The 19,850-nt window shown below is 49.0% G+C and overlaps 1 long non-coding RNA gene across 1 annotated transcript; it reads left to right on the top strand.

The window, feature by feature from the left end:
- Positions 1-447: 447 nt before the first annotated feature.
- LOC123066221 (uncharacterized) lies at positions 448-2,052 on the top strand. Its single transcript, XR_006431276.1, has 3 exons — positions 448-987; positions 1,152-1,246; positions 1,524-2,052. It is a non-coding gene; the product is annotated as an uncharacterized lncRNA (long non-coding RNA).
- Positions 2,053-19,850: the final 17,798 nt, after the last annotated feature.

Below are 19,850 nucleotides of genomic sequence, written 5' to 3'. Positions count from 1 at the left end.
GGGTGCAATTTGCAGCACCTGCTAACAGTCACCTAACCTAGTTCATGTAAATTGCCAATTTTTGCAAGCTCACTAATGCATGAAACATGAGTGTAGCTGGATCCAACAAACGTATGCACAGCATATTGGTTTGCTTCGGAGCACCGTCTACACAGTAGGTGAGAACTATATCTACTCCCTCCGTTCCTAAATACTTGTCTTTCTAGAGATTTTAACAAGTGACTACATACGGAGCAAAATGAGCGAATCTACACTCTAAAATATGTTTTTATACATCCGTATGTGATACTCCATTTGAAATCTCTAAAAAGACAAATATTTAGAAACGAAGGGAGTAGCTAGTAAGAGCTGCTGCTGGCTATCATACCAGATCACATCAATTGCATGCATGCCTGCTGCTTGGGGTAGTATCCAAAGTTTTAGATAGCGCGCTATAGCGGCGCTATAGCGGCGCTACACGCATCCTGACTGTGGTGCGCTACGCGAAGCTCGATTTCACGTACGAAGAGTTAGCGTGCTAATAGCGCGCTAGATGTCATTTAGCGCTGAAAATTGGGCCTCTAGCGTTAGCGTCCCGCGTCTTTGATCTAAAATTTTCGGCCCAAAATGAAATCGCTACGCGGGCCAAAGCCCAAGCCTACCAATAGTCGAATACTATGCCCCCAACCCTCCTCTCGAGCGAAACCCTATCCCCACTCATGTCCTCATCTCAAACAGGAACCATGGCGGCGGCCGACCAACGACCAACCATGGCGACGGCCTCGAGCTGCTACTCCAGCGATTGACCTTCCTCGCCACTCCCTCCCAGCGACGGGGTATTCCACTATTCCTTCCACCAGGCGACGCAACTCCCGGACGTTTCCTCTCGGCTGCTCCCTCCTGGCCACTTCCTCTGCTGACGGCGACGACCGCATCCACAAGGCGTCGGAGCACCCCGCGGCGACGGTGTCCACCAGGCGACCATGAGCCAGCAAATCCCGTCAGCAGGTAAGCTCATCTATCCTTTGTTATCTCTTCTTGTGGATGCTTGTACTACTATAGGAATCTGCTGAAGTTTTCAGTTATATACAGAATACAGATACATTAAAAGTTTATTTGCTACTGATGTACATTTTTCTATCACGTACTTTGGATTGCCTTAATCTGCATAGGTGTTGGTGGCTCAAGCACTGCCTCAGTAGCAACACCTGCACTCCCTCAAGTTGATTCGGATGACCCTGCGTGGAAGTATTGCACTCTTCCAGATGTGAACAAGAAGCCATGTGTTCCATACTTCATTTTGTTCACTTACACAGGTTCATACAAAGAAACGCAGCAGGCTACTCCATGATAGGATGAGTGATCTTGTATTTATCAAGTTCAACTCTAGGATGAAGCATAAGAGAGAGAACAAGAGTAGAGACCCAATAGAGAAGACGATCGTTGATGTTCTTGAGGACGAGGATAACGAGTTCATCACCGGCATTGTTGGAAATGATAATGTTGTTGAACATGTTGGTGATGAAGATCAAACTCAACAAGAGAGAGCTTCAACATCACAAGAACAAGGGAAAAAGAAGAAGAGGCCTACTGCGCCCCCTAGAAAGAAGAGGAAGAAGAGCTTGCAATCTCTCCTTAATAGTGTCGATGAGGAAGCTATACTTTCTGCCTCTTCCAATTCTTTTTCGTCGGAATCAGAAGATGAGTCTCCCTCGGCCCTTGCTGACTCGGATTAATTGCATGGTTGGGTGTACCACTTTTGTTGTTTCAAAGTGTGCTGGTGGTATGTTGTTATGTTGCTATGTCAAGTTAGTTGGCTGAACTTATAAACCGGACCATCTCATGTTGTTTATGTACCATTTTTGTTATTCAAAGTGTGCTGGTGGTATGTTGCTAGTTGCTATGCCAAACTTTGCTCTGTTATGTAATGAATTGAACCATCTCCTGATATATGTCCTTATTATGTATGGTAGGAACTACATAATACTATGTTATGTGGCTGTTTGCATGAGTATGGTAGGAACTACATAATACAGTATCATTTTTCTATTAACTTGGCTGTATGGTAGTTGATATATGTCCATTTTCAAGTATATATATGTCAAGTTGATGACTGATTCTATGTTTATTTTTTCATTTTTTATTGATTTATACTGAAACGCTAAATGGGGCTTAGCACGCTATAGCTGCGCTATAGCGTTTCATAGCTCTTGGTCAGGCCGACGCTAAGAGACTTAGCGCGCTATCTAAAACTTTGACTAGTATCTCAGTTATTACTTGTGAGTTGGTGCGAATGCCCAAAAGGCTGCAACGCCTTTAACCACGCCACGCCGGCTGCTGATGAACTACGTACACCGTTTGCTTGCAAAATCAGTGAGTGTTCTTCTCTGCCATGTCACACATGAATGTGGGGTTACCATGCCATGATCAATCATAGACTGATCGCCGGCCGATGGTGGCTTAGAACTCACGAAACCACACTCACTGGCGCGTGGTTGCTTAGGTTGCAGGTTTAGATCTTGTCCTAGAATGTTTGTCATCGTGGACAAAACGTAGATAGACAACTTCGACTCGAGAAAACACAGTGCATATTCCCATTGTCGAAAACCTCGTCAACGAACAGTAAGGGTTTTGAGTACATAATAAACTCAGGAAAGAGCTTCCTTGAATTCTTGGGGGACCAAAATATTATGATATTAGTATTTTCAAATAATCAAGTGACGTTAAAGTTGATATACAAGGGTTTCCAAACTACGCCTACACTCCTATATATATGTCTCCACGCCTGAAAAATCCACACTTGCGCCGATAGTAGAGCAACGTCTCAGATTTGCTCATGTTTTCTCTAACCCTTTTCTTCTTCTAAAAGCTAAACACAACCACACAGGTAGTACCGAAAAAGCAAAAAGTCTCAACAAAGTTTATTAATCTGGCGCAGCACGGTGCCAAGGAGGTACCAGAAATGAAATGGTGGGCAAGGTCCTCCTGCCTGCATGGGGCATGTGAGGCCGGCCAAGGACACGCATGAAGTCCAAAAGTGGGGAGGGGTTGGTTGGGTTTTGTATTCCAACGACGCCACCCAACCACAAATTTAGTCCTAGGAAGAAAGAGTGAGTGAGCGAGGCAGGGCCCCAACTCTAATCAACTCGAGTCAAGAACATGCAAGAAGTATGTACCAGCAGTTGCTGTCCAATTACTCATCTTCCTTGCTAACCCAGCCAAAGCAGATAGATATCTCAGCTTAACTCTAGCTTGGGGGAAAAGTGGTGCTGGGTGTTGGGTGTGGGAGAAGGGAGCAAGCAAGCAAGCGACTACAGTGCTGGCGGCCGGGCCACCAACATGGCTTAACTGCTAACTTGCAAGTGCAGAATACACAAGGAACTTAATGGTGCAATGATGATCCTATATCAGGGAAGCAGATCGATTGAAGAAAGCGTTATAGAAACCTAGGTAGCTTCACATCTCATGCAAGGCAGCGTGGTGGGATGATGGGAGGTCACATGCGTTGGTTGACCGGCCGGCATATGCCATCGAAGGCGTTGGCGCCAGGCCTTGCAGCACCAGAGTGTATTAGCTTATTGATCAGTTCATCATTCCTTGATGCATGCATGCAGGCATACAGTGGGTTGATGGATCTTGTATGATCCGAATTCTTTTGAAAAGGACCAGGGTTTATTGCACCGATTCTTCTACTTTTTTTGATTTTTTGATTTCTTTTTATTCTTCTACGTTGACACACTGCCTTTTCCGTCTATGATCAATCAAGTTAATTCTACATGATCTCTGCATTTCTCCACCTATCTACCGTGTCGATCTCGAACAGTGCTCGTGCGTGCGACATGTAGTCGATCTGCTGGACGTACGTACGCTAGCTGAAGAGGTAACGACGGATCTATAATTTGGTGAGGGTGCACTGCAGTACTGCACCACGGTGGAGTCGGCCACCACCCCGGTTTGAATTACAGGCTCACGGGGGTACAAGGGCGTCGCTGTCCATCGACCAACACACACTAGATATATCTACCTATATACATCGCAAATCCTGCCCGGTGGTTTGGTCGATCGATCTCTATAGTACCTCACGGGTCAACACGAGGAAAATAAAGGGTACGTCGCTTCCGGAAAAAGGGACCCGGGAACGCTCCGGCGCCATGCCCAAGCGTTACGTCACGCGCAGATGGACCGGACAAGACATCTCCCGACTTTCGACACGACAGAACCATGTTCTCGCTCAGCTGAGCTCCTGAGTTTCAACCCTGCTGACGAATTTTCCTCTCGGCGGAGAAGATGCCAGTGCCCCCGTTTACACTAACCGACCACTGCAAGTGTCTTGCTAACGGGCTAAGAGCGTCTACAACAACAAACACCAACATCCATCCCTCGAACGTCCGTGAACGTGTCCGACGCGTCTGTGGACAGTGATCGAACATCACAAAAAAAGATTCCAGAACCACAAACATCGTTTCTAAATCATTAAATTCATATTGTTACATGTGACGTGAAACCTAATCTAAGCGAAGCTCGTCCGGCTCTGCTGTGCCCATGTCCAGCAGTCGGCTGCATCCTTCGAAGTGTTGCTCTGGTCGCTGCAAGATAGAGTAGGACATGAGACACAAACAGGCTCACGAGACTAAAAGCGCCACCATTTCTCATGCCCTACTCTTCCTCGTCGGAGTCCGAAACCTTCACGTTGTCGGTGGACGCAAGGTTGATGATGGATCCGTCATGGCAGGAGCCGGCGATGTCCACCATGACGCGGTTGCGGCGCCTGGGATGACCTTGCATCATACGTGGCGCCGGAGAGTGCGACTCCGCCTCGTCAATGTACGCCGCGAGGGCTTCTTGTTAGAGTATACGTAGTAACCTCTTGTATGAATAGTGTACGCGCCTTGTAAACCTAGTCAGCGTATGTACGTGAGTAGAGGGCATGCAGGCTGCCCACGATCTGTCCTGGTAGTGGCACACGACCTCTCTGTAAAGTGTATATAGACTCACCCAGAGAGCTAATCGAATTGTGTTGAATCCCATAGTCTTTCTGTCAGGGCTACCTCTCCATTACTCCATGATTACAAATTCGAGCTACAAACCCATGGGCAAAGGGGGATCGAGAGGGAGGAGAGAGAAACACACGCACACGCTATCCTTGCCAGCCACCAGCCGTCTGCCGCCGCCTACTCCCGAAGGGGAACACTCTGTTTATATCGTTACAAGGCCAAGGGCCCATCCTAGGCCTGCAAGCCGAGACGGAAGTAGAGGCTTGCGTTTGGGTCTTGGGCTGGGCCTTTGATGCTCTTCCTGTGCTCTGTCGCTGACAATCCCCCCCTGTGGAGATTCGGCTTGTCCCCAAGCCGATGCGCGAGAGAATCGCTGCTTGAGCTCATCCAGGTCTTCCCAAACAGCAAGATCTTCAGAATCACCAGACCACTGCAATAACACTTGGAGAATTTTCTTGCCTCCACGAAGAACCACCCGTTGTTGGAGAACTTTCTCAGGTACTCGCAAGTTGTCGTCAGTAGAGGGAAGCCGAGCCAACACTTGATCATCATTTTTGAGAACCTTGAGAAGCAGAGAAACATGGAAAACAGGTTGTACCTTGCTAGAAGTAGGAAGATCCAATTTATACGCCACCTCGCCCACTTTCTCCAGTATGGAGAACGGACCAAAGAATTTGTAGGCCAGTTTGTGATTGGCCCGAGGCACGACTGAAGACTGAAGATATGGCTGAAGCTTGAGAAAAACTTGGCCACCCACCTCAAATGTTCTCTCTGTTCTATTTTTATCAGCTTGAGCCTTCATGCGTTGTTGAGTGCGAAGCAATTGCTGTTTCACTGATTCAAAAATAACTTGCTGTTGGTCAAGCCAAAGAGCTAAATCAGGAGAAGCCACTGTGCAGTCAGGGGTTATCCCAAAGTGACGAGGCAGATGCCCGTAGATGATCTCAAACGGAGTCTTCGATGTAGCTGAATGCCAGTTTGTATTATACCAGTATTCACACAAAGGTAGCCATTTTGCCCATTTGGAGGGATGTGCACTGACAAAGCACCTAAGGTAGCACTCCACTTGCTGATTTACACGTTCGGTTTGACCATCTGATTGTGGGTGGCGGGCTGAGCTCATTCGCAGTTGTGTCCCTTGTGTTCGTTGGAACAGCTCTTTCCAAAACAAACTGGTGAAAATGCGGTCACGGTCAGAGACAATGGACAAGGGTATACCATGCAGCTTGTAGACAAAATTCAGAAAAGCCTCTGCCACGACCTGCACTAAGGGTATGAAGTGACCATATTTTGATAGCTTATCAATGACCACTAGGATGCAATTGAAACGCCCTGAAGATGGCAAGCCTTCTATAAAATCCATTATGACCATTTCCCATGATAGACTTGGTATTGGTAAGGGTTGCAAAAGGCCAGGATACGGAACTCGCTTGGGTTTAGCTTGCTGACAAACAGTGCAATGCTGCAGATACTGCTTGACGATGGATTTCATATGAGACCAACGAAAGAGCTGACGAATACGTCGATATGTGACAGGGAAACCTGAGTGCCCACCCAATGGAGAATCATGAAAAGCTTGGATGATTTTAGAGTGCAAACCAGCATCTGCACCCACCCAGAGACATCCCTTAGTGCAAATCAGCCCATTTTTAAGAGAAAATTTACTGTCGGATGAAGGGGCGGCAGCTAGTTTCTGTAGAAGTTGTTGAGAGAATTGATCCACTTGATAGCTAGCAGCAATGTCAGAAAACCAAGCTGGTTGCACTGCAGTCACGACCTGCAGTTCCACTGTATCATGGGGGCGACGGGACAAAGCATCGGCTGCATTATTTTCAGTGCCCTTCTTATACTGAATTTGATAACGGAGCCCCATTAGTTTTGTGAGAGCCTTTTGCTGCCATTCAGTATTGAGACATTGATCAGCCAAACTGGTTAAACTGCGCTGGTCAGTCTGTATGATGAATTCATTTAGCAGCAAGTACTGACGCCAATGCTCCACGGCTAGCAATATCGGTAAGAATTCCTTTTCATACATAGAGAGGGATCGGTTTCGTGGTCCCAGAGCCTTGATAACATAGGCCAATGGATGACCATCCTGCATGAGGACATCACCTATCCCCACATCACAGGCGTCAATGGCAATCACAAAGGTTTTACTAAAATTTGGCAGTGCGAGGACCGGGGCAGACATCAGGGCTTGTTTCAGATACTGAAAGGCTTGTTCCTCAACCTCAGTCCAGCGGAAGATTACCCCTTTTTTAAGCACAACTGTCAGCGAACGACAAGTGATACCATAGTGACGGATGAATTTTCTGTAATATCCTGCCAGTCCTAGGAATCCACGGACTTCCTTGACATTGGTTGGAGTAGGCCAAGTTTGAATAGCTGAAATTTTATCCGGGTCGGTGGAGACCCCCTGCTCGCTAATGATGTGTCCCAAGTATCCAACCTGACGTTGTGCAAATGCACATTTTGACAGCTTAACACGCCACTGATGTTCAGACAACATCTTGAGTACCAGGCGCAGATGGATTAGGTGATCCTCGAAGGAGAAGCTGAAAACAAGTATGTCATCAAAGAAAACAATCACGTACTTGCGATTGCCAGGTTCCAGAGTATGATTCATGCCAAATTGGAAGGTGTTTGGTCCACCCATCAATCCATATGAGAGAACCGTGAACTCATAATGACCCAAATGCATCTGAAACGTTGTTTTGTATTCCTCCCCAGGTGCTAAGCGGATCTGATGGTAACCAGAGCGCAAGTCAAGTTTAGTAAACCAACTGGCACGTGCGAGTTCATCCAAAAGCTCGTCAATCACAGGAATTGGAAACTTGCTCTTCTGCGTCATTGCATTAAGGTGGTGATAATCAATCACAGGACGCCAAGATTCGTCCTTCTTCTTGACCATAAGGAGTGCTGAAGAAAAAGGGCCGTTGCTCAGGCGGATGACACCACTAGCAAGCATCTCCTTAATTTGCTTCTCGAGCTCTGTTTTCAGAAGAGGAGGTAACCTGTAGGGCCGCATAGATACTGGGGTGGCACCAGGTAACAGAGGAATGGTGTGATCGTACGGTCATCTGGGGGGGAGGCCAGTAGGGGGCTCAAACACATGTTTATATTCATCTAGTATCAACTGTACTTCTGGAGGAATAGGTAAATCTGGAGTTGTCAGTAAAGAACAAACTTCTATCATTGTGATCTCAGGTAGTAACGCAACAGTGCCCAGGAGTGTAATTTCAGAACCATTATGAACAAAAGATAACCAGTGATGATCCCAATCCACCCACATTGGACTGTGTGCAGATAGCCAATCCATGCCCACAATGCCATCATAACTGCCCAATGGAAAAAATTTGAAAGAAGTGAGAAACTTATGTCCATCACAAGACCAAACACCATCAAGCAGTTGAGATGCACAAGGCACCATATCTCCATTTGCAATTTTAACTAATGCTTTGACCATCGGTGACACCCCATGTATCTTGTCAGACAAGAAAACATCCAAGAATGAATGTGAACTACCAGAATCCACAAGAAAAATCAGATTAAGCCCTTGCAACTGAACTCTTAATTGCATGGTTTTAGCTGGTTTAGAAGTTGTTTTCCCCAAGGCAGCAGCAGAAACTGACATCATGTGTACTTCAGACTGAATTTCACTCGCAACAGAGTCATTGACGTCTGAATTTTGTAAGAACTCAACCATTTCTTGCACCATGTGGAGCTGAACTTCTTTCTTGCATATGTGATCCTTGCCCCAGCGCTCACCACAAATGAAGCAAAGACCCTTTGCCTTACGAAATGTTCTCAGAGCTCCCCATTTATCCTCTGAAACAGTACGTCTGTAACTGTCGATAGGTCTCCTTTCTTCATGACCTTTCTGTACAGAAGATTGCACAGCAGAACTGGTGGGTGGAGGAGGGAGTGGAAGAGCACTTGCACGACGGGCATTCTGGGAGTTGATCATGGTGGATGGACTAATAGTCCCCAGCTCTTCATGTAGCAGCGCCAATTGATAGGCCATCTCTAAATCAGGAGGTTGCTGAATGCCCACAGCCACTCTGACTGCTGGTTTGAGACCTTCCATAAAGCGAGTAACATAGTGCACAGAATTGGGTGAGGTCTAATAGGCTGCTAACTGATCGAACAACTCAGCGAAGCGCTCCACATAATCCTTGACTGTACTTGTTTGTTGTATACTGAAGAACTTCCTCAGAATAGACTGATGCAAATTACGGCCGAATTTGTTATGCAACAGCCTGCAAAACTCATCCCAGGTTGCATTGGGTACACGCCGACGAACGGACTCCAACCATCGAGCTGCTGGGCCTTCAAACAAGGACGTAGCGAGAGATATCCACTGGTTCGTTGGTGTGTTCCAGAATCTGAAGTAATCCTCGCTGCGTGTCTGCCGGAGTTTGGGATTGGATCCATCGAAACGAGGAAGCTCGATACGAGGACCAAACCCGTAGACATCAGAAGTGGTTGGCCGAAAATTTTCGATCGAATTGAACGGCACTCTCTGCAGAGTCTGGTCGAACTGCATACCTCTGACTAGGGGCGGAACATAGCGTTACCCCTGCCCGCGGTTTTCAGCGTCGGCGCGGTGCCCTTCGGAGCTATTGGAACTGCTGCTCGGCCCTTGTGATGGTGTGGCCGGCGCGCCTCGATGGGGCTCCGACGGCGGTGGAGCAGAGTGGTCGAGCCCCTGCCGCAGCTCATCGATGTCGACGCCGATCGACACCTTGACCTCGTCGATGCGGCCTGAGAGGTGGTCGAGCTTGGCGTCGAGCTGCGCGATCGCTTGCGCCGTGGAGTCGACACGGTCGCGGTCGGCTCGGTCGAAATCGGCTCGGAGCAGATCATAGATGGCCCTCGTCTCCGGCGGAATTTTATCCATGGCGGCTGCGTGTGGTTTGTGGGCGAAGCGGGTGTTGCAATTGTGGACCGACACAGGCGCCGGATCTAATGGCTCTGATGCCAGATTGTCAGGGCTACCTCTCCATTACTCCATGATTACGAATTCGAGCTACAAACCCATGGGGAAAGGGGGATCGAGAGGAAGGACAGAAACACACGCACACGCTATCCTTGCCAGCCACCAACCGTCTGCCGCCGCCTACTCCCGAAGGGGAATGCTCTGTTTATATCGTTACAAGGTCAAGGGCCCATTCTGGGCCTGCAAGCCGAGACGGAAGTTGAGGCTTGCGTTTGGGTCTTGGGTTGGGCCTTTGATGCTCTTCCTGTGCTCTGTCGCTGACACTTTCTCCTTTCATCACTTCTACTGCCTATCGTGCCCGCTGCCTAGCACGGCGGGCACGCCACACCATACTTGGGTCGGATGATGCTCAAGCGTTCACGCCCGCCTCGGCGTACCAACGTAGCAGTTGCGCATCCGCCGACGAATTGGGACACCATATGGATCGCACCGCCTCCGGTGAGGCAACGACGGCACACCTCGCACCAGATCCATGCGTCATTTGGGTGGATGCAATGGATTCCCAGCGAAAGGAGTCCGACCACCGCAGTCGGCCAGCCTCCTCCCGGGAGCGGTGCAAAGCTCCAGGTCAACGGATCTGGAGGTATAGGACTCGGATTCGTTGTCCGCCATGCCGGAGACGGTGGGAGCTCGCCTGACGGGAGCTTGTGGGCGAAGGAAAGTGGACTGGAGGGGAGTGGAGTGGAGAGGAATGCATCTACGGTTTCCTCCAAAATGTGGGTATGGTCCAATTTATGTGAGGTCGGATGGGTCAGCGTGGACCGGATCCGACGTGGCTGGCGTGTCGACGTACATCCGAGCATCCCCTATCCACGCGACATATGGGCTAAATACAAGGAGTGCCGCGCCCGACTGGATATGGGGCGCCCAACTGGATGGCAACCCGTCCGGGTATGGGATGAGTATGAAGAGTGCGGTTGTAGATGCTCTAAGTGGCTATGACGCACATGATCCTCTTTCAGAGTGTTGACGAAATCTTGACTAGCTGCACATCTCCGAGCAAAGCTCTTGACCCGAAGCGTGTGTTTGTGGTGGTGTGACTGTGTGAGTGAGTTAATAAGTTTCTGCTTGCTCTGTGTTGCATCCTGCGCAGCCGATTGATGATGGAGCCGACACAGGGTGGTGATGAGGGGTGACCGATTGTCAGCGCACGGCGGGAAGAGGTCCCATCTCCCATGCATGCCATGGTCCAGCCGGCGGGCCGGCTGCTCCTGTAGTGGCAGCTGCTGCTCGTCACAGGCCGGCGTGAGAAGGAAGCATCCTCCTGTTGAGATGTGTTGTGTTGGATTGGATACATCCCCCACATCGCCCTCGGCTGCTACACCTCTCCCCTCCTTTAGGCCGGTTTTGTCCGGCCATCCTACGTGCACCGATGGCATATAAGTTTGGTCCTAGTGAGCACACCCTATCATATGGATGCCCATTATCGAAGGAAACATCCTGTGGATGGATCCTGACATGGGTTAGGGTCCTAGCTAGGAGAGGCCGACTACTATCTTGCCTAGCTTAACTGCCTTTACTCGAAATCCTCATTGGCCGTTCGATCGAGCACAGATTGGACAGCTCGGATCAAGGCATGCGGCATTTTTCTTTATTGAAAATAAGGGCTAAAACATCCCGACCTCAGCATCCTAGAACATAAACATACAATCAGAGTACAGAGTAGTAGGCAATGACAAAACCACTAAGTCTCAATCATCTAGAGCAACACCTTCAACAAGTGTGCACTCAAGCAGACATCACTAGATCTAGTCTTTGAAGTTCGTGACTAGGATATTATTTTGTTGTCATTTCTTGCTGTCGGATGAACCAACCAATCAAGGTCAGATCATCGGCAAAAAAAGAAGACAAATGCAATGTCTTCATCAAGTGGATGACACAGGTGTGTCGCTGCCAGGTCCAACGAAGGTATACGACATGGGCCCTGTTTGGATCTCTAGGTTATAGTTAGTTTGGGTTAGTTTGGACTCAACTAACCCAAAAATATCCAAATAGAAAAGGTTAGTTTGGGTTAGATGCATCTAACCTATCAAAAAAACTAACCCATCGAAGAGGTGCTTATTTGGGTTAGTTCTCCTCAGGATCATTAAAAAACACAATTTTCTCTCGCTCTCCTCGCAGCAGCCCCGCCCTATCCTCTCGTTTCAACCCCATCGTCTCCTCGCGGCCCGTCCGCCCGCCGGTAAGCAGTCGCGACTCCTTGCGCGGCCCTTCCCCGTCGGCCTCGGCCAGCGCCTTGCGCACGGATGGCGTATTCGGCCAGCGAGCTGGGCGAGAGGCCAGCGCGACTCCTTGTAGGACGCGTACCCGCCTGCCTTGGACAACACAGCTCTCGGCCAAATGATCGAGAAAGTGTATTTATTGTCAATCTAACCCTGCCATTCAAACATCTCTTTGGTTAGAGTTAGTTCAGGGTTACTTCAAGGTTAGAATCTAATTCTAACCATAAATTAAGTTAGAGTATCCAAACAGAACCATGATTCTGGCAACCCACAAAACAGTAAGACAAAACGTGACTTCGGGTCGAAAGTGCCGCGACTGCCGTGTTTTCAGGCTTCATCTGGAAACCGTGTATTTGCTTTTGCTTCAGCTTCGCGCTACACTAAACAACGGCAGGCTAAAATTTCTAGTTCTTCAGGCTATTGTTTGAATTATCAGTTTCCATAAATGAAAATCGGGAGCAATCCCTAACAGGTTTGCGGTTGTGCGTGCATCCCGTCCTGGGAGAGGAGACATGTACCTACAGTTATTAGCTCTGCTGTCAACCTGAGAAAAAGGAACCATGATCTCAATAGCATAGCAGTAGACATGATGCCTTTGCTTTTCTTGATTTGCCAGGAAGGGGGGTACAGGTACATGGAGATCATTAGATGCTAGTAGTAACATGCAGCAATCAATTCAAGCCCCTGCTCAGCACGTCTCTCTGGAGCCCCCACACGGACGGACACGGTCCCGGTCCCTCCCGGCGATGGCATGTGCGAGCCCCCCGGCCGGAGACCCGGACGCCAACAGTGCGGTGACTACTGGTGCATGATGTTCAAGGCCAACCCGTTGCTACACGTTAGAGGAGCTCGTGGCTGGCAGAAATCTACGTTGCCCATAATTTAGTTGGAAGGAGGACAAGCATGTTAGGTCAGATGGATCCATGCGTTCCGTGTACACGTGAGATGGCAGTCCTGCATGTATGCCAACAGGGGCGCTTCTCTGTCCCGTCTGGCTCCAACCAACCTCGAAACAGGTAACAGGCACGCATTCGAAGGTTGAAGATGCCAAAATGATACTGTATAGGCAAACAGAACCCCAAGAGTATGAGATGAGCACGTCAAACGTCGTTTACAATCATTGGCAAAAAATATTGCTCAAGAGAAGCAAGTATGCCACTTAAAAAGAAAATCCAAGTATTATGGAGAGAAGCAAGAGAAACACGTAAGGAAAGCATACCCAACGTCCTTGATGAGGTTAAGGATGCTTTTTTTTCGAATATGCACAAGTGTGCATGTCATATATTAAAGAAGAAAGTCAAAGAAAGCCTCCACCACACGTTACATGTACAAGTCTGTGCGGCTTTTAGCTCGCACCCACTCCACTTAGAGCGACTCCAGCCGCGCCCCCAACAGCCCCCCCCCCCCCCTTTTTAGCGGTGGCGTGCAAAAATCGGCGCAATCGCGCCCACAGGAGCCTGTTTTTTGCTGGGTTGGGCCGAAATTGGTGCCGACGGACCTAGACTGAACCCGGCGCGCTGGGGGCACTCGGGGGAGCCGGGGCGATCGAATTTGGCGCGAAAGAAAGGCGGGCCCGCCGAGTTAGCAACCCACGCACCTCGTCGTCCTCATCGCCTTGGTTTCCCACGGGGAATCAATGACAAGGTTGCCCGCCGGTCAGCCTTTCATTGATTCCTCAAGGGCGGCGCGGGCGCTGCGACGCCACACCTCCCGCCACGCGTACACACGGCGCCCACCCCCTGGCCGCTATATAAACGCGCCCCCCTTGCCTGAGCCACTCCACCCACAGCCGCCGATCTCTCGCCACTGAGCTCTCACCCCGTGCGCGACGCCGCCGAGCTCTCTCCCCGTTCCTCTCCCTCCCCTCTCAGCTTTCCAAGCCAATGGGCAAGAGGTTCCCCGGCGATGGGGCGGCAGCCAATGGCTTCGGCCGCCCCTCGCTGCATGAGTGGGAGGCGTACCTCCTGTTCGAGGCCAACGTGCCGGCGCCGCCGGACATGCGTGCGCCGGGGCGGTGGAGGCTCAGCGTCGGCGGCGTCCCCATCCCCCCGCTTCCCGACGTCGACGTACGCCCCGACCAGTTCGTCGACGAGGTCACCCGCGTGCGGGCGCCTCTGACGGAGGAGCAGCGGGCCCTCCCGCAGTACGCCGCCCGTAACCACGAGGCCTGGGCGGCGTACTTTCAGCACCGTCAGGTGCAGCGGCTCGCCTCCACCAACGGGGCACTGGTGGTGCGGGGGTCGAAGAACCGCGACGGCCGCCGCCTGTGGTGGGGTGCCCCCGGCCGGACTCTCCACGCCGTTCTCCAGCACCTCGAGGGCGGCAATGAGCCGCCAATGACATACCCTGCCGCCCCGGGTCCCCGCCGGAGCGACGGCCAATGGATGCCGCGGCGGACCGGCTCCTTCCGCTCGTTGTAGGATTGGAAGTATGTCTAGAGGGGGGTGATTAGACTACTTGACCAAATAAAAACCTAGCCTTTTTCCAATTTTAATTTTTGGCAGATTTTAGCAACTTAGCATTAGACAAGCAATCAACCTACACATCCAATTCTAAGAGTATAGCAGCGGAATGTAAATCATTGCATATAAGGTAAAGGAGAGGAGTTTGGAGGGAGCAAACGCAATGTTGACACAGAGATTTTTGGCGTCGTTCCGATAGATGGTGCTATCGTACATCCACATTGATGGAGACTTCAATCCACGAAGGGTAACGGTTGCGCGAGTCCACGGAGGGCTCCACCCACGAAGGGTCCACGAAGAAGCAACCTTGTCTATCCCACCATGGCCATCGCCCATGAAGGACTTGCCTCACTTGGGTAGATCTTCACGAAGTAGGCGATCTCCTTGCCCTTACAAACTCCTTGGTTCAACTCCACAATCTAGACGGAGGCTCCCAAGTGACACTAACCAACCTAGGAGACACCACTCTCCAAAAGGTAATAGATGGTGTGTTGATGATGAACTCCTTGCTCTTGTACTTCAAATGATAGTCTCCCCAACACTCAACTCTCTCTCACAGATTTGGCTATGGTGGAAAGATGATTTGAGTGGAAAGCAAGTTGAGGAAGGCTAGAGGTCAAGATTCTTGTGATTGGAATGGAATATCTTGGTCTCAAAACATGAGTAGGTGGTTCTCTCTCAAAAAATGAATGCAGGAAGTGTAGGCACATTCTGATGGCTCTCTCCACGAATGAAGAATGGGTGGAGGGGTATATATAGCCTTCACACAAGATCTAACCGTTACACACAGATTCGCAAACTCGGTGAGACCGAATGGTGAAACTCGGTCAGACCGATTCAGGTCAACATGTGAACGTTAGAGTTTTCGGTGGGACCGACATGATCAACTCGGTGGGACCGATGTGCTAGGGTTAGGGCATAACTTAATCTCGGTGTGATCGATCACATGAACTCGGTGAGACCGATTTCAGTAATAGGCACGTAGAGAGTTGGTCAGGCAAACTCGGTGGGACTGATTCCCTCATCTCGGTGAGACCGAAACGTTACGAAAAGTAAATAGGGAGTTTGCATTGCAAACTTGGTGGGACCGATCATTCATTTCAGTGAGACCAAAACGTTGCGAAGGGAAACAGGGAGTTTGCAATCCCATCTCGGTGAGACCAAGATCCCAATTGGTGAAACCGAACTGATCATGATTTGTGCCAGTGGCTATGTCAAGTGAACTCGATGGCGCGAGATAGATCAAATCGGTGGGGCCAAGTTTGACTTTTAGGTTTAGGACATATGTGGAAATGAGAAAGTGGTTGAGGGTTTTGGAGCATATCACTAAGCATTTTGAGCAAGCAAGCCACTAAGCAACACCTCATCCCCTTTTAATAGTATTGGCTTTCCTATGGACTCAATTGATCTTGGATCAGTAAAATAAAATGTAGAGTCTTGATCTTGTTGCCAATATGTGTCCTTAGCATTTTTGAGGGGTCAACATCTCTAGTCCATGCCATGCCAATCACTGAACTTTCTGAAATGAACATCTTGAAAGAGCATTAGTTCAATGAGCTATATGTTTTTAAGAATTACCAAAACCACTCAGGGATTAGTTGCACTTTCAATCTCCCCCTTTTTGGTAATTGATGACAACATATAGATCAAAGCTTCGACAAATGATAATAAGAATGAAATACATCTTCGCTTTGAGAAGTATGTGATAAGCAAGAGCTCCCCCTAAATTTGTGTATTATTTTAAAGTTGCTTTTGAATGCAAATGCACAAACAATTAGGATCATGGGTTACTCTTCCATGTCACATACATCTTGGTGGAGCGCTCAAAATGATAGAAATAGGAACAAGCACTCATCACGTAGGCAAAGTGAATGATCATACATGAAAGATAGAGAATATCATCATCCAAGTACAAGCATTAAGTATAATATGATCAAACACATGACCATACAAAGTATCTCACATACATAATCAAAAAGTATCAACTAAGCAAGCAAATAAATAAGTAGCAAAAGAAGCAAAGCTCTCTCTCTCAGCCTATGATCTATACACTTTCTCCCCCTTTGGCAACAAGTTACCAAAAAGCTTGAAAATGCATTGTGATATGCGGATCTCTTAGCTTGATCATCAAGAGGTGGCGTTGAGAGGACTCCAAGGATGAATGCATCTGTTGAAGTTGATGGAGCTGGTGGAGTTGCCACTGGATGGGCAACTGAAGTTGTGGCTGTAGGTGCTGGTGTAGTAGCTCTAGTGTCTGTCACTGGCACTACTGCAGATCTATGTGCCCTAGGCACTCTCTGAAACACTTCAGTGGTTGCTTTACCTTGGAGCTGCTCAACTGCTGTTTGAATTTCTATCACCTTCAAGTCAAGATGATAGAATTTTGTTTCAATGATCCTCTCTAGGCTCTCTTGGTTCTGAGTCAGGGTGGCCAATCCTTTCTCAATCCTCAAGGTAGCTTGAATAAGATATCCAAGTTGGTCTTGATTTGACTTGAGGAAAACCTATGAAGCTTCTTCATCACTTGGCATCTTTGGTGCCTTCTCAGCTTTTGCTTTCCGCCTCTTCTCTTGAGCCTCAACTAATGTGGGATCTTCATCATTCATGACAACAGTGTTGTCCTCAAAGCCAGGCCTCAAGGGAAGGTGCTCTTTGTCCAACAAATAAACTCCTTTGTTCGTTTTGGAATTTATCAACATGTGCATGTGTGGAACATATACCCACATGACCTCTTCTGGTCGGCAGCTGTTCTCTTGATGGTTTCAACAATCAAACTCATGACTTTGAACTTCTGGGGCAAATCAAAGAGCTGAAGCAAGTTGATGGAGTGGCCTCTGATCATCCTGTGATGTCCTGATTTGGGCAACAAGGTGTGCCTCAGAATGGTGTTCATGGTGGACAATCCTGACATCAAATAGTACACTGAGCCTAACTTATGTGTCTCTAAGGCTTTGTCAGGTATCTCCTTGTACACGTTGGCCATGGACTGTGATCCTTCTTCTTCTCAGCATAGACAACAATGTATTTTTTAGGTTCTTCAGGGGCATTAATGAGCTTGGCCCACTCAGCAACAGTAGATTGGTACCTAGTACCTTCAGACATCCAGTCAATCTTGCAATCAGGATAGAAATGAGTCGTTGAATAAAACTGCATAATGAGCTCATCATTCCACTTAGTCAATCTCTGACCCACAACCTTGTCAACTCCATTGAGTCTGAAGCTTTCATTGTTGGAAATATGCCCTAGAGGCAATAATAAAAGGGTTATTATTATATTTCCTTGTTCATGATAATTGTCTTTTATTAATGCTATAACTGTATTATCCGGAAATCGTAATACACGTGTGAATACACAGACCATAACATGTCCCTAGTGAGCCTCTAGTTGACTAGCTCGTTGGTCAACAGATAGTCATGGTTTCCTGACTATGGACATTAGATGTCATTGACAACGAGATCACATCATTAGGAGAATGATGTGATGGACAAGACCCAATCCTAAGCATAGCACAAGATCGTGTAGTTCACTTTGCTAGAGCTTTTTCAATGTCAAGTATCTCTTCCTTAGACCATGAGATTGTGTAACTCCTGGATACCGTAAGAGTGCTTTAGGTGTACCAAACGTCACAACGTAACTAGGTGACTACAAAGGTGCACTATAGGTATCTCCAAAAGTGTCTGTTCGGTTGACACGGATCGAGACTGGGATTTGTCACTCCGTATGACAGAGAGGTATCTCTGGGCCCACTCGGTAATGCATCATCATAATGAGCTCAAAGTGACCAAGTGTTTGGTCACGGGATCATGCATTACGGTACGAGTAAAGTGACTTGCCGGTAACGAGACTGAACGAGGTATTGGGATACCGACGATCGAGTCTCGGGCATGTAACGTACCGATTGACAAAGGGAATTGTATACGGGGTTGTTCGAATCCTCGACATCGTGGTTCATCCGATGAGATCATCGAGGAGCATGTGGGATCCAACATGGGTATCCAGATCCCGCTGTTGGTTATTGCCCAAGAGCCGTCTCGGTCATGTCTACGTGTCTCCCGAACCCGTAGGGTCTACACACTTAAGGTTCGGTGACGCTAGGGTTGTATGAATATGAGTATGCAGCATACCGAATGTTGTTCGGAGTCCCGGATGAGATCCCGGACGTCACGAGGAGTTCCGGAATGGTCCGGAGGTGAAGAATTATATATAGGAAGTGATATTTCGGCCATCGGGAAAGTTTCGGGGTCACCCGATATTGTACCGGGACCACCGAAAGGGTCCCGGGGGTCCACCGGGTGGGGCCACCCATCCCGGAGGACCCCAAGGGCTGAAGTGGGGAGGGGAGCCATCCCATAGTGGGCTGGTGGGCCCCCCTTGGCCCACCCCCTGCGCCTAGGGTTGAAACCCTAGGGTGGGGGGGGGGGCACTTGCCTTGGGGGTACTCCACCCCCTTGGCCGCCGTCCCCCTTGGGAGATTGGATCTCCCAGGGCCGGCGCCCCCCCTTGGGGGCCTATATAAAGGGAGGGGGAGGGGGCAGCCGCACCCTGAAGTTCTGGCGCCTCCCTCCCCCTGCTACACCTCTTCCTCCTCCGTCACGTGCTTGGCGAAGCCCTGCCGGAGTGCTGCTGTTCCACCACCACCACGCCGTTGTGCTGCTGCTGGAGCCATCATCATCAACCTCTCCTTCCCCCTTGCTGGATCAAGAAGGAGGAGACGTCATCCGCTCCGTACGTGTGTTGAACGCGGAGGTGCCGTCCGTTCGGCGCTAGGATCTCCGGTGATAGGATCACAACGAGAACGACTACTTCAACCCCGTTCTTTTGAACGCTTCCGCTCGATCTACAAAGTGGTATGTAGATGCATCTCCCATGACTCGTTGCTTAGATGAACTCATAGATGGATCTTGGTGAAACCGTAGGAAATTTTTTAATTTTCTGCAACATTCCACAATAGTGGCATCATGAGCTAGGTCTATGCGTAGTTCTCTATTGCACGAGTAGAACACAATTTTGTTGTGGGCGTAGATCTTGTCAACTTGCTTGCCGCTACTAGTCTTATCTTGCTTCAGCGGTATTGTGGGATGAAGCGGCCCGGACCAACCTTACACGTACGCTTACGTGAGACCGGTTCCACCGACTGACATGCACTAGTTGCATAAGGTGGCTGGCGGGTGTCTGTCTCTCCCACTTTAGTTGG

Source organism: Triticum aestivum, chromosome 3B (assembly GCF_018294505.1).
Source record: "Triticum aestivum cultivar Chinese Spring chromosome 3B, IWGSC CS RefSeq v2.1, whole genome shotgun sequence".
In the NCBI taxonomy this organism is placed as follows: Eukaryota; Viridiplantae; Streptophyta; class Magnoliopsida; order Poales; family Poaceae; genus Triticum; species Triticum aestivum.
This window is presented reverse-complemented; position numbering and strand designations above follow the sequence as displayed.